The sequence below is a fragment of the Tiliqua scincoides genome, chromosome 1, assembly GCF_035046505.1.
Source record: "Tiliqua scincoides isolate rTilSci1 chromosome 1, rTilSci1.hap2, whole genome shotgun sequence".
Taxonomy (NCBI): domain Eukaryota; kingdom Metazoa; phylum Chordata; class Lepidosauria; order Squamata; family Scincidae; genus Tiliqua; species Tiliqua scincoides.
Genome location: NC_089821.1, coordinates 16,290,527 through 16,302,969, shown reverse-complemented (window position 1 = coordinate 16,302,969; position 12,443 = coordinate 16,290,527). Strand labels below are relative to the sequence as shown.

General features: G+C 43.2%; 1 pseudogene; it reads left to right on the top strand.

Annotated features, from left to right (window-relative positions):
• Positions 1 to 569: 569 nt before the first annotated feature.
• Positions 570 to 686, top strand: LOC136637968 (5S ribosomal RNA; annotated as a pseudogene).
• The last annotated feature ends 11,757 nt before the right edge of the window (positions 687 to 12,443 follow it).

Sequence of the window (12,443 nt, the reverse complement as noted above, 5' to 3'; positions counted from 1 at the left end):
GGGGAGATCTGAATGCGGCTGATTTGCATCTCTGTCTCCACAGCCACTAAGCAACTTCAGCTCTCAGTTGTTTATATTAGAAGGGAAAAAAAATTGTGTTACACAATAGTCATGGGGCTGCCAGATTCCAGAACCCTGCAGTAGTGCAGAGTAAAGGGAGACATTTCTAAAAAGTCACCATAATACAATATGGCTTGAGCTGCTAAAGAATGTTAATTGTGTGTTTTTGAGTTCAGTAGTTAGGAAAACCTTTCTGGTTCATGCGCAGCGCATAGTTATGGAGGGCAGGGTGGCATGATAAGCACTGCAGGCACCCCAATGTGCGATGTAAGCAGCCTCCCCCACTTGCCATAGTGCACAGTGACAGTGCATAGCTGTCACTGTCCAGAATGTCTTTGATGGCAAGCAAGAGGGAGGGGACACTTACACAGTGCATCGGGGCACCTGCAATATTTACCATGCTACCCCCCTGTAGCTAAGCTACTGTTCATGTGTACTACATCTTGTTCTGGAATCTAACAATGATGTTCTCTGAGTGGGCCACATGGGAGCTATGATTTCATGAATAGCTCAGCAACTGTTACCCTGCACATGCCTGATCTTGTCTGATCTTGGAAGCTAAGCAGGGTCAGGCCTGGTTAGTACTTGGATGGGAGACCGCCTGGGAATACCAGGTGCTGTAGGCTTATACCATAGTCTTTCGAGACTGAAGGTTGCCAACCATCACACACAGAAGCTGATGGTCCATCAGTAACTCACAACAGATGAAAAGGACAGAACTTTGCATATCATTCAGCTTAAGCAGGGAATCACAGTGTAAGCAGGCATCAAAAAGATAAGTGATAGGTGTAGAGTGGGACTAGATGCTATAGTCTACACTGGATGGCTACACAAAACGGCACCTCATGTTGCTTTCTCTCCTGTTTTCACTGACATATTAAGCATATTTACCTGTACTAAGATGCCATTGTGGTGTGTGTTCCTTTCCTTGGCCCCACTCCACCTGTGGCTACTGTTTGCAGGGATGGAGCAACGCAACAACTCAAGTACACATGTCAAAATATTACAGGAGTGAATTCGACACTGCCATTGTTGATAGCACCCCCCCATCCCAAACCCATGTTGAATGGGTCTATTTTGTTCTTAGGAGGTAAAATTTCAATTTTCCATTGGAAGCCTATCTAGGATGACAAGTCTGGGTGTGTTGAATTGCCGATCTTGTAAGGCTGCTGTTTAGCATAATAACCAATTCAATTTTCCTACAAAACATAATGCCAACAAGTATAATTATGAATAAATATTAACCCACGTTGTCCTAGAAAGGTTTGTTGATTTTGGCACAAGTGTAAGGCTAAAAGAATAGTGACTGTATGTGAGAAGAATTTGTGAATGGCAGCTGAGTACAATTGAGCATGACTTTCTCTGAAAGATGTTAATGACTTTGAAGAAACTCAAATGGGAGAAGAGTCAGCCAATGACTGTATAGCTCTCAGGTCTGGCAGAATGAACTCCCTTCTCCAGATGGTGGATTATGCACAAACAAGGTGTAATGAGGAGCCAGTGATGACAGTCTCATGGCTTTGGCTGAAGTTCTGCATTGTGAATCAGGCTGGGATGATTTGTTCAGCAGTAATGAACACGGAAGTAATCATCATTGATAAAGAAAGAAGGAAATTCTGGAGAAGAAAGGCTTAAAGCAGTGGTTCCCAAACTTTTAGCACCAGGACCCACCTTTTAAAACTACACTCTCACAGTGTTTCTCAAACTGTGGGTCGGGACCCATTAGGTTGGTTGTGAGACAATTTCAGGTGGGTGCTCCTTTTTTTTTAGCAGGGGGAGAGTAACTGGCCCACCTCACCCCAGCACCGTCTGTTCTAGTGGCTGTCTGCTGGTATTCATTTGCATCTTTTTAGATTGTGAGCCCTTTTGGTTCTCTGTAAACTGCTCTGTGAACTTTTGATTTTTCTCTGTAAACCGCTTTGTGAACTTTTAGTTGAAAAGCGATATATAAATACTGTTGTTAATAATAATAATAATAATAATAATAATAATAATAATAATAATCCCCTTTCATTTCAATATTTTATTTTTAGTATATTAGACTTAATGCTACCATAGTATGTGACTGCATTTGACAAAATGTTACAGACCTGTACTTTTAACAAGCTACTATGTATATATTTTTTAACAATGATAGTCAATTGGACTTACTCCTGGGTCAGTGTGGGTAGGATTGTAGCCTAGGATTGTTAAAAATGTTCCTGCTTGATGATGTCACTTCTGGTCATGACATCACTTCCAGTGGGTCCCGACAGATTCTCATTCTAAAAAGTGGGTCCGGGTGCTAAATGTGTGAGATCCACTGCTCTATCGGGACCCACCTAGAGTTATGAGACATAAAATAAAGTTCCACTTTACCAGCCTCTCAAGTCTCTTTTTTTATCCTTTTTACTATGGAGGAGGGAGGACTCTGACTTCTGGAGCATTAATTGAACTTCACGTTCATCAGATTGGGACCATTCTGGCGACCTTGTGTTCCCCTTTGCCTGGCATTTGATAAGAGCCAAGGCACAGTCACTGTCTCAAAAGTAAATGCACACATAGGGCTCGATACATTTTCCTTGTCAGCCTGGGAGGGACTTCCTCCTCGAGAGTTTGTTGGGGGCCGCATTCATTGGCCTGATATCATTCTGATGGGGATGAGTTTCCCTTTGGCTGCCCTTCAAAGTGGACTAAGGTGCATTTGCCTACTTGAAAGTAAACACACACATGCTGCTCCTTTCGGTTTCCATAGGGATCAATATCCTTGCCAGCTATCAGCTTGTCAGTTTCGCGACCCACCAAAAATAGGGCTGCGACCCACTGGTGGGTCCCAACCCACAGTTTGGGAACCAGTAGCATATTATTGTACAAACCACTGCTTTCTGTGAATGGATTGTTTGGTTTTTAAGAATTATTTAACAGGGTTCCACTTTACTAGAGCCTCTGCATCAATTACTGTGCAATCCTAGGCATATTTAATCAGAAGCAAACTCCAGTTTGTTCAATGGGACTTACTTGTGAGGAAGAGTCCAATCTGAACTAAATTCCCCTGTGTGATGCAGCAGTGCTGGTGTGGGGCCCAATGCAGAGTTGTCAGTGTGTTAGAACCAAGGATGGGGATGCTGGAAGCTTAGTTTACAGTCTTTTTTTGATGAAAGGTTAATTGCCCCACAGTCCTTTGGAATACCAATATTGGAGCATAACTCTCCAATTTGCTTCTGAAATTGTGCCTGGTTTTATTTTCATTTTCACTGTTGATGCTCTTTCTCCTTACATGGTTTTTTTGGGGGTTTTTTTTGGTGGCTAATTGATCTGGTTTCTTTTGTTTTCACTAGCCTTCTTCACACCATTGTAATCTGGGGATGCATGTAATGGAAGTGTGATTGCACATACAGCTTGTACCCAAGAAGGTTCTGTGCACAAGGGGCACTGTACCTGCGAAGGCCAGGAGCACGGAGAGCAGATGCTATTCCAACTGTTGCTCATTCAGAATTCCTAGATTTTGATTGTATGAAAAGTACCTAACTATGGCACTTCCCCTCCTCAAAGCCAACAAAGAAGCAGCAGACAGAAAAGAAAAATCTATAGATGCAATAACACAGCAATTCTAGATACTAATTTCCTACAACGTTTGCCTCATCACACTCGGTGCATCTTCAAACATGTCCTTCTCTCTCAGATGTTCTAAAGCGTGTTTCTCAATCAATGGTACTCATGTCACTGGTAGTACAACAACATACAACAAACCTTTATTAGGCATATAGTTTTACAACTAATATCTCCAGACAGTCATGTATGAAGGTATATGTTAAAGGAGAGATAAAAATAAGGATTAAAACACAACAAATTACTTACAGAGTTGCTCCAAGTTGCTTAGAACCAGCAGCTTAGCCCGCTTCAAGTTGCTCAAATATAAAAATTTAGCAACTGGAAGGGTCACGAATTCAGATTCACCCGCCAGCAAAAGTTGTAAAGAGGTGATCTCAGAGAGACCTTTATTGATTCCTGACAATGAGGGGAGATACTGGTCTCTGAGCACCTGATTGAAAGCACAATGCAGAACAATGTGTGGAAGAGAGCCTGCCTCTCTGAGGCCACAATTGCAAAATCGTTCTTCCTTTGGAGCATTTCTAAACCTACCAGGTAGGTCTTTAGAAGGCAATACGTTGCAACGGGCTAATGTAAAAGCTCTCCTTGCAAAGGGGCACTCTAAGAAGGTCAGGTACTTTGGTTGTTGACCAAAAGTATTGTTAAGATGGAAATTTAGGGGCGAACATTTTTTTGGTGCTGCAGCCAAAATCTCTTGCCTTTCTATGTCAGTTTCATTGGTAGTACTTCAGGTGGTGTGCAGTGGTGTAAGCAGGACCCCTAGGCCCCCACCACATAGCAACAAGGCCAGCAATGCAATGTGACAAGCAGGCTTGGCTTGGCAGGCAGAGCTCCAGCATACACTTTTTGCATGATTGGAAAAAATTTTCACTTCTGCCCTGAGCCTCTTACCGGTGTTGTTGACATTACATTTGGTTTCCCAATCTAGAAGTAACTGGTGATGACTTCATCGCCAATTACTTCTAGTGTTACTTCCAATTGGAAATAGTTGTTCAACCAGCTTTAAATCCACCATCCAACCCACACGTTACCATTCTCTATACAAGGATATGATGGGAGATTTTACTGAACGCTTCACAAAAACCGGGCACACCATGTCCATGACATTGCGACAGTCTACTAGACTATATAAAAAGATGAGATTAGTTTGTCATCAACAATCTGTTCTTGACGAAACTATACTGGTTCCTAGAAATTAAGCCATTATTTTCTGCTCTCAGTTTGCTGACTGTTTGTGGTTGTTCCGTCAATATCTCACTCTTCAAAATCTCCCATCCCACTTGGATTATTTTTTCCTTTAGCAGTTCTAGCCATGTAATAAGATTTAATTATCCTCTAAACTTATTAAAACCTATGTTCCAGATAGGCACTCCCCAGATCATCCTGTGATACCTACCCACAACTAAAAGGTTTACCATGTTGTGTTCACTACCTACAGAAGACGTAACATCTTGCTTGTTTACAAGAGTTTTGTCTTTTATTATCTCTGCTACTGCCTTTCATTTTCGGTTCCAAGGGTAGAGGAATATTTCATCTAACAACCACAGTTCTTTAAAGCTATTAGGAACATGATACATTCCCCAGTTATTCTGTCACACTTTGTGTTTCCTCCAAATCACCTCATGGGACCATGACCTATCGATTATGTCTGAGACACAAAATGCTCTCTGATGACAAGATGTAGAATATCTTACCCCATTCAGTGCATTTCACAATAAATTGCTACAAGAATTGCCAGGCAGGTTTCAAATGAATCATTTGAATATCTAACCATGCCACCCAAACTGATGAGCACATAGGGTTAAGGTGATCTTATTTGACTAATAAGCCCACACATTCCTAACTGAAAGAAAAGGATTTATATCCTTGTGGCCCAAACCTAACAAGGCCTTATGCTGCCAGAACTAGCATAAGGTCCTTCATAGCTGTCACAAAACACAACATACTGTCTGTACAGCAGGGCTGCTGCTGCAAGGGAGGGAGAGGATTGAGAAGGAGATTTTATCAGGGGGCGGGTGAATCAAGTCTGGGAAGGTGACTCCCCCCCCCCTTCTTGGCCTCTGTCCATCTTCCCAGGTTCACTCAGATTTGTGCCAGCTTTCTGTGCCAGTACATGCATTCAGGCTGTGAAGGCCTACCCAGAGGTGACCTTTGGGCTTGCTCCTCTGCAGAATAGAGTGCGCACTTCAGTGGCATGCCTGTGTTTGCTGGGCGGGGCATTTGATAGGATTGGGTGGTCAGTCTCATAATTTTCCCTATGGTATCAAGCTTCCCCCTTCCTTTTAGAATACAAAAGACAATGGGTATACTTCAGATCATACTTACAAGAGCTTGAAGACTGCTTCCAGTAACACCTGGATCCAGTGGTAACTTGAAACTATGGCTTATGCCACAATGAAGAACCTAGACCATGGTTTGAGTTTCCAGATGTACAGTAGGCCAACCATCATTTAAAGCTCCTTCTCTGCTTTTGCTTCTCACCTGGTCAGGACTCAGCATCCTAAGTTCAGAAGTTCACACTTCTTGAGGAAGAACAATGGCCCAGTGTGTTGAAACATAGCTAAAGCCACAGTTAGCAGAAACTGTTGTTTGAAAACAGCTTTGAACCATGCTTTCAGATACTGGTAAATGAACCCAAAACATGTCGCATGACTCAGAAAGCAGGTGAAATGTGTGCGCAGTCACAGGAGAGGCTGCAGCTATTTTCTGTGGAACATGATAGGACTGTTCTGTCTCACCTGCCCCCACACTGCACATAACATGTAGCCATGTTTTAACTAAACAAACGATAGTTTTACATTATGGCTGAATCCAGTCAATAATATCTAATTCCTCAAATCTTAAAAGATCCATAGAGGCTGGATTGTATCTAATGACTGCTTTCCTACAATACAAGCAAAAGCAGCAAACTTGGGACTTGAACATACTGATTTTTTTGTTTGTTTGGCAGTTAGGTAAGAAATTGTTATTGATGGCACAGAATTTACTAATTAGCCGGGGGTTAAGTACAGAGGCTTGGTGCTGTTGCATCACCTTCGCCAGTTTGCCTCTTTCTGTGACTTGCTTTGGCTGCTATCTAACTGCGTAAGAATGAGTAATTAGTACTGAAAGGTGTTTGTGACATCGGTGTGGAATTTTTTTTATTTGCGCCCAAACTATTATTAGGTACAGTGCATGCATTTCTTTGAAAGGCAATGGGAATGAGCATATGACTCTTCTGAAAATTACTGCCAGCAGGTGGCTTCCAGAGGTTCCACTCTGTACAGTAATTTACGTTATTGCTTTAATTGTTGTGTTGTAATTAATTATCAGTCATCTGAACAATGTATACCAGGCACACACTAAGCCTTTCGTAACATGTGAGGTTGCCAAATCTTTAAACCCTGACAAACTGCAAGAGAGTCATACACTTCCTTGGTGACACTTGACGTACTTAGGAAATCATACACAGATGTAAGAATTTAGACTAAGAAATGGCACAGTTGGATGTTTTCAGGCACTTCTGATAAATGGCAATATTTTTAACATTTGGTAGAAAATTTTATGCTGCATATCATAGAACATCAGCAAAATGAAGTTTTGGCTTCCTTAGATAATATGGATGTCTCTTGTGTTAATGTAAGTTTATGATAGTAAGAAACAGATTACCATTAGGTCAAGGCTGTCCCCAATGGTATAGAGCACATGCTTTTCATGTAGAAGGCTCCAGATTCCATCCGTGGCACCTCCTATAGTCTGTCACAGTTTATTGTTCAGGTGGAGGAGATGCGAGGCAGTTCATAAAACTATGTTCTCAGGTTCTGGGCAATGTGGTCAAAATATGATATTTTTCTTTGTTTTTATGTGGTAAAATGGTCTTCTGAGCGCCTGTACAGTATGACTGAAGATGACCAAGCTTTTAAAACTGCTGCTTTGACACCAAAACAATGGCTATATGAGAGACACCGTATCAGCCATTATAGCTTTGGGCCAGTGGTGTCGCTAGGATGGTGCGGGGGGGGGGCGGGCTGCACCGGGTGATGCGCCAGGGGGTGATGCACTAAAATCGCGGCTTTAGGAGCTACTGTGTCATGCCATACACTGTTGGATGTGGAATTCCCAGCAGAATGCAATGCCAAAAACAGAATTGAAATAGCTCCTTTCCTTCAAAAGTTATAGCCAAAAAGCCAGAAAGAAAAAATGAATGGATCTCTATGGAAAGTGAAAGTGAGCTGTATCGCATGTTTACTCATGAGTAGGCATACTTGCCACAGTCCGTCAGAAAGGGCATACTGAGAGGACTCCAAGGACATCTGAATGGTCCTGATCCAATGAATGCAGCCCCCCAAAACACCCGAGAAGTAGGTCCCCCCTCCCAGCTGCAGTCTTTTGAGCCCTATGAAAAGTGAAGCAGCCTCACGGTCATGTTTACTCACGAGTAGGAATACATGCCTTGGCTGGTGGTCAGGCCAGGCAAAGGGGAATGTGAGGAAACCAGAATGGTCCCAATCCGATGGAGCTGGAGTGCAACAAATGCTCCAGAAGGCAGCCTCTCCCCCCACTAAAAAGGACAAAAAAAGAGGCTTGAGCTGGTAAGGAGAAGTTTTCTATTTTGCACTTGCAAAGCCAGGTGGGTCTTTATCTGGATGTGCCTGAAATAGAAGAACTTGAAACTGGGCACTGGGGAGGGCTGGAAATCTCACTGATTCTTTTTTTTGGGGGGGGGGGGGTGTTATTGCAGGCAGACTACAGAGTAAGTCCATTTACCACTATGGGACTTACTTCAGAGTAGACATGTATAGGATTGGGCTCACAGGCTGCAATCCTACCCACGCTTTCCTGAGAGTAAGCTCCATTGACCACAATAGGACTTACTTCAGATTCACTTAATGGAACAGGACTGGTTCCCCCTTATTTAATTATTTCTTTTATTTTAATTTAATTATTTATAATTATTTTAATTTGCTTGATGATGTCACTTATGGCCATGAAATCACTTCCAATGGGTCCTGGACAGATTGTCATTCTAAAGAGTGGGTCCCAGTGCTAAAAGTTTGAGAACTGCTGCAATAATGTGCTAGTAAGTTGACACGGGTGTGTGTGTGTGTGTGTGAAACTCTACAAGTTTTCAAAATCACTAAAATTAGAATTTGGAGGAATAAGACCATCATGTTATATATCAATCAATGCGTAATTTCATGCAGAATGCAATGAAACAAACCACATTGAAATATCTGTGTTCTAACAAAAGATGCAACAAAAAAAACAGTGGGGGTGGGGCGATGGTACATCACCACACCCACCACCTGGGGTGTTGCCCCACCCACTGCATGGGGGGATGTGCAGGCCTCCCCCCACCGGGTGACACGAATCCTAGTGATGTCACTGCTTTGGGCTCCCACCAACAGGTCTGCAACATCTTGACTTCATAACAACCATCTTTATTCAGCCTTCTAGTGCCTTCTTACACCACCTCAGCAACATGCCTGAGAACACTGCATCGTCACATCCCTAAACTTTTTCAGCCAGGCATATCCACTGCCCTCACACCATATAGTTTTAAGGGATGCCTCCCTTTGTCTGTTCATTTTTCATCCCCATCTGCTAACTTTTAAAATTAATTTAGAAGCAAACAAACAGGCCTTTCCAGTTCCCTAACAGCACTATGAAAGCAGGGAAGCAGACAAAATTTACACTTCCCTGAGACAAACTGAGAGGAAAGGAAGATGCCCTCATACTCTGCTGCTGCTGTTCCTCATTGAGCAGGGTTTGTGTGACTGCAGTTCTCCTTTACACAGTAAACCACTCCTGAGGGGAAAACAATCACACAGAAAAACAGAAAAAGCTCGCCCCCTCTCCAGCCACCTGTGGGTTGTGCATCCAGAAGTGCTCTACATCTACAGAAAATGCTGATTTCCCCTCATGTACTTGGGCCCAGAACAAATGCGCAAAAACCAAATTGGAAAGCAGTATTTTTCATAGACGTAGAGCACTTTTGGACTTTGGACTTTGCTCTCAGTCTGGAGAGGTTGAAGAGCTTTCCATCTGATCTGGTCCGGAGATAGATGCCTTCTGTTGTAGTTCCAAAGGCCTGCTTCAGCAGGACAGCGAAGAAGATCCCAAACAAGGTTGGCGCAAGAACACAGCCCTGCTTCACGCCGCTTCGGATGTCAAAGGGGTCTCATGTGGAGCCATCAAAGACAACAGTGCCCTTCATGTCCTTGTGGAAGGATCTGATAATGCTGAGGAGCCTGGGTGGACATCCGATCTTGGGGAGAATCTTGAAGAGGCCGTCTCTGCTGACCAGGTCGAAAGCCTTTGTGAGATCTATGAAGGCTATAAAGAGTGGCTGTCGTTGTTCCCTGCATTTCTCCTGCAGTTGTCTAAGAGAGAATACCATATCAGTGGTGGACCTGTTGGCTCGGACGCCACACAAAGTTCCTAACAACACAGTCCTGGAACGAGCTGAAATCCCTAGCATGTATGCACTGCTGAAACAGAGACGCCTGCATTGGCTCGGTCATGTTGTGAGAATGGATGATGGCCGGATCCCAAAGGAACTCCTCTATGGAGAACTCGTGCAAGGAAAGCGCCCTACAGGTAGACCACAGCTGCGATACAAGGACATCTGCAAGAGGGATCTGAAGGCCTTAGGAGTGGACCTCAACAGGTGGGAAACCCTGGCCTCTGAGCGGCCCGCTTGGAGGCAGGCTGTGCAGCATGGCCTTTCCCAGTTTGAAGAGACATTTGGCCAACAGTCTGAGGCAAAGAGGCAAAGAAGGAAGGCCCATAGCCAGGGAGACAGACCAGGGACAGACTGCACTTGCTCCCGGTGTGGAAGGCACTCCCGAATCGGCCTTTTCAGCCACACTAGATGCTGTTCCAGAACCACCATTCAGAGCGCGATACCATAGTCTTTCGAGACTGAAGGTTGCCAACACATAGAGCACTTCTGGATGCAAAACCCACAAGGGTTTCCTTATCCTTGACTTTCCCACCACAAAATAAGCCAAGCACCCTTTTCACTTCTAAATCCATGAATTCAGAATTGTCCATATGGGTTCTGAACATATGGTGGAAATCTGATGTGGTTGTCTGATATTTGTGGGTTTTGAGTCCTCAGGGGAGAGATAGCCAGAGGATGCTATTGAGAATGAGAGTCGAGAGTCAGGAAGTCAGCATCATGCGGTAGTTGTCAAAGCTGATTCCTGAAACAGTTTCGTGAACATAGCCTTTTCAAATTCTACTGAGGGAGCTACTTTGGATGCTGGGTGGGATGCATGGGTCATGCCTACAGGCTAGTTTTAAGCTAAATTACAAATTGCACTAAATGTAAAACAAACAAACAAAAACAAATTGTGCTAAATGTGCAATGCTTATTTATTTCAAAAAATTATGCCCCACTCCTCTGCCCCCACAGCGAGTGGCTTAGAACCATTATAAAACAAGTAAATCAAATTGTTAAAAGCATATTAAAAATATGAAACAATTACAGATAAAAATCAAAGGATAGAAAACATAACAGATTAGCAAAAGGAAAAAAGCCAGTGGCCAGCTGTAATAAGTGGGTTTTCACCAGGCATTTAAAAGTGCCTAGTCTGAGTTTGGGCCTCCGGAGGTGGGGAGTTCCAAAGCTTGAGGCTGCTGTTAAGAATGACATGCTCCTCATTCCTAAAAACTGAACTTCACCAAGAAGCAGGCTCTGGAGCAAGTCAGCTGATGAAGAACAAAATGCATGGACAAATACTAGTGAGAATAGACCCAGTGGCTACTTTCTGTAACCTATCTGAGAGGTATGAGCAGAACTCTATGACACCATGTCTTTTAAGCCCACTTCTACCAGGTGATCCAGAAGGATATGGTGGTCAGTGGTGTCAGAAGCTGCTGTGAGGTCCAACAGGACCAACTGGATGTACTCTCAAGATGTCTCAGAGTTGTGCCATGCTGTGCCTGCCTCAATGATTCAATGATGCAATTGCAGTCACTTCAGAAAATTTCTACATGGCTTCTCCAATCAAAGAAGAAAAGGGCAGGGAATAGTGCAAAGGAAAAAATATACAGGTTAAGTCTTATTGTTCACAAGGGTTCCATTCCCAGAACTCACAAGGATGGCAAAAATTGCATTAAAGCAAATCCATTTTAAAAAATGTCCCTTTGCTAGGTGATTTCAAAACGGCCTTGTTTGACTTTGTGATGTAAGACAGAGTCATTAGGCAGACAATCCATCAATCAGTCTCTCTCCAGGTGCTTAGAGAGACTTCACTTCCAGCAGAGTGCAGTGCTTCAGAGTGCAGTGCCTCCCTTCATCCAGAGTGCAGTGCTGGGAAAGAATGCAAAGTGATTATCATTCTTTCACATGTTCAGTGGGAAGGGAGGGGTCACTTGGAGTGAAGTTGGAGTGCCTGGAGAGATAATGAATGATGGATTGTCAGCCTGCTGAGCTCTCTTGCATTAATTGGGCTATTGTTAAATGACTTTTTAAACTTTAATTTAAAGGGCCCTTCTCATTGTGTTGAGATAAAACCGCAGGTTAAAAATTTGTGGATAATTAGGTTATACCTGCATGTTCTTTTAAATCTGGATTAGATCTGAGGCATTTCTTGCATTGCCCTTGGACATAAATGTGGTACATAAATATGGTTTGGGTTAGCAGTGACTGTTGACCAAGGGCACATGTCTGGGACACCTCAATGCAGAAGTGCTGGGTAACATTACTGTGTTTGTAGAGATTGTTGATAACCTAATGCCAGGTAGAATTTATAGAATCTGTACTCCAAGATGAGACGAAAGTGCACGTGCCACGAACACCTAAC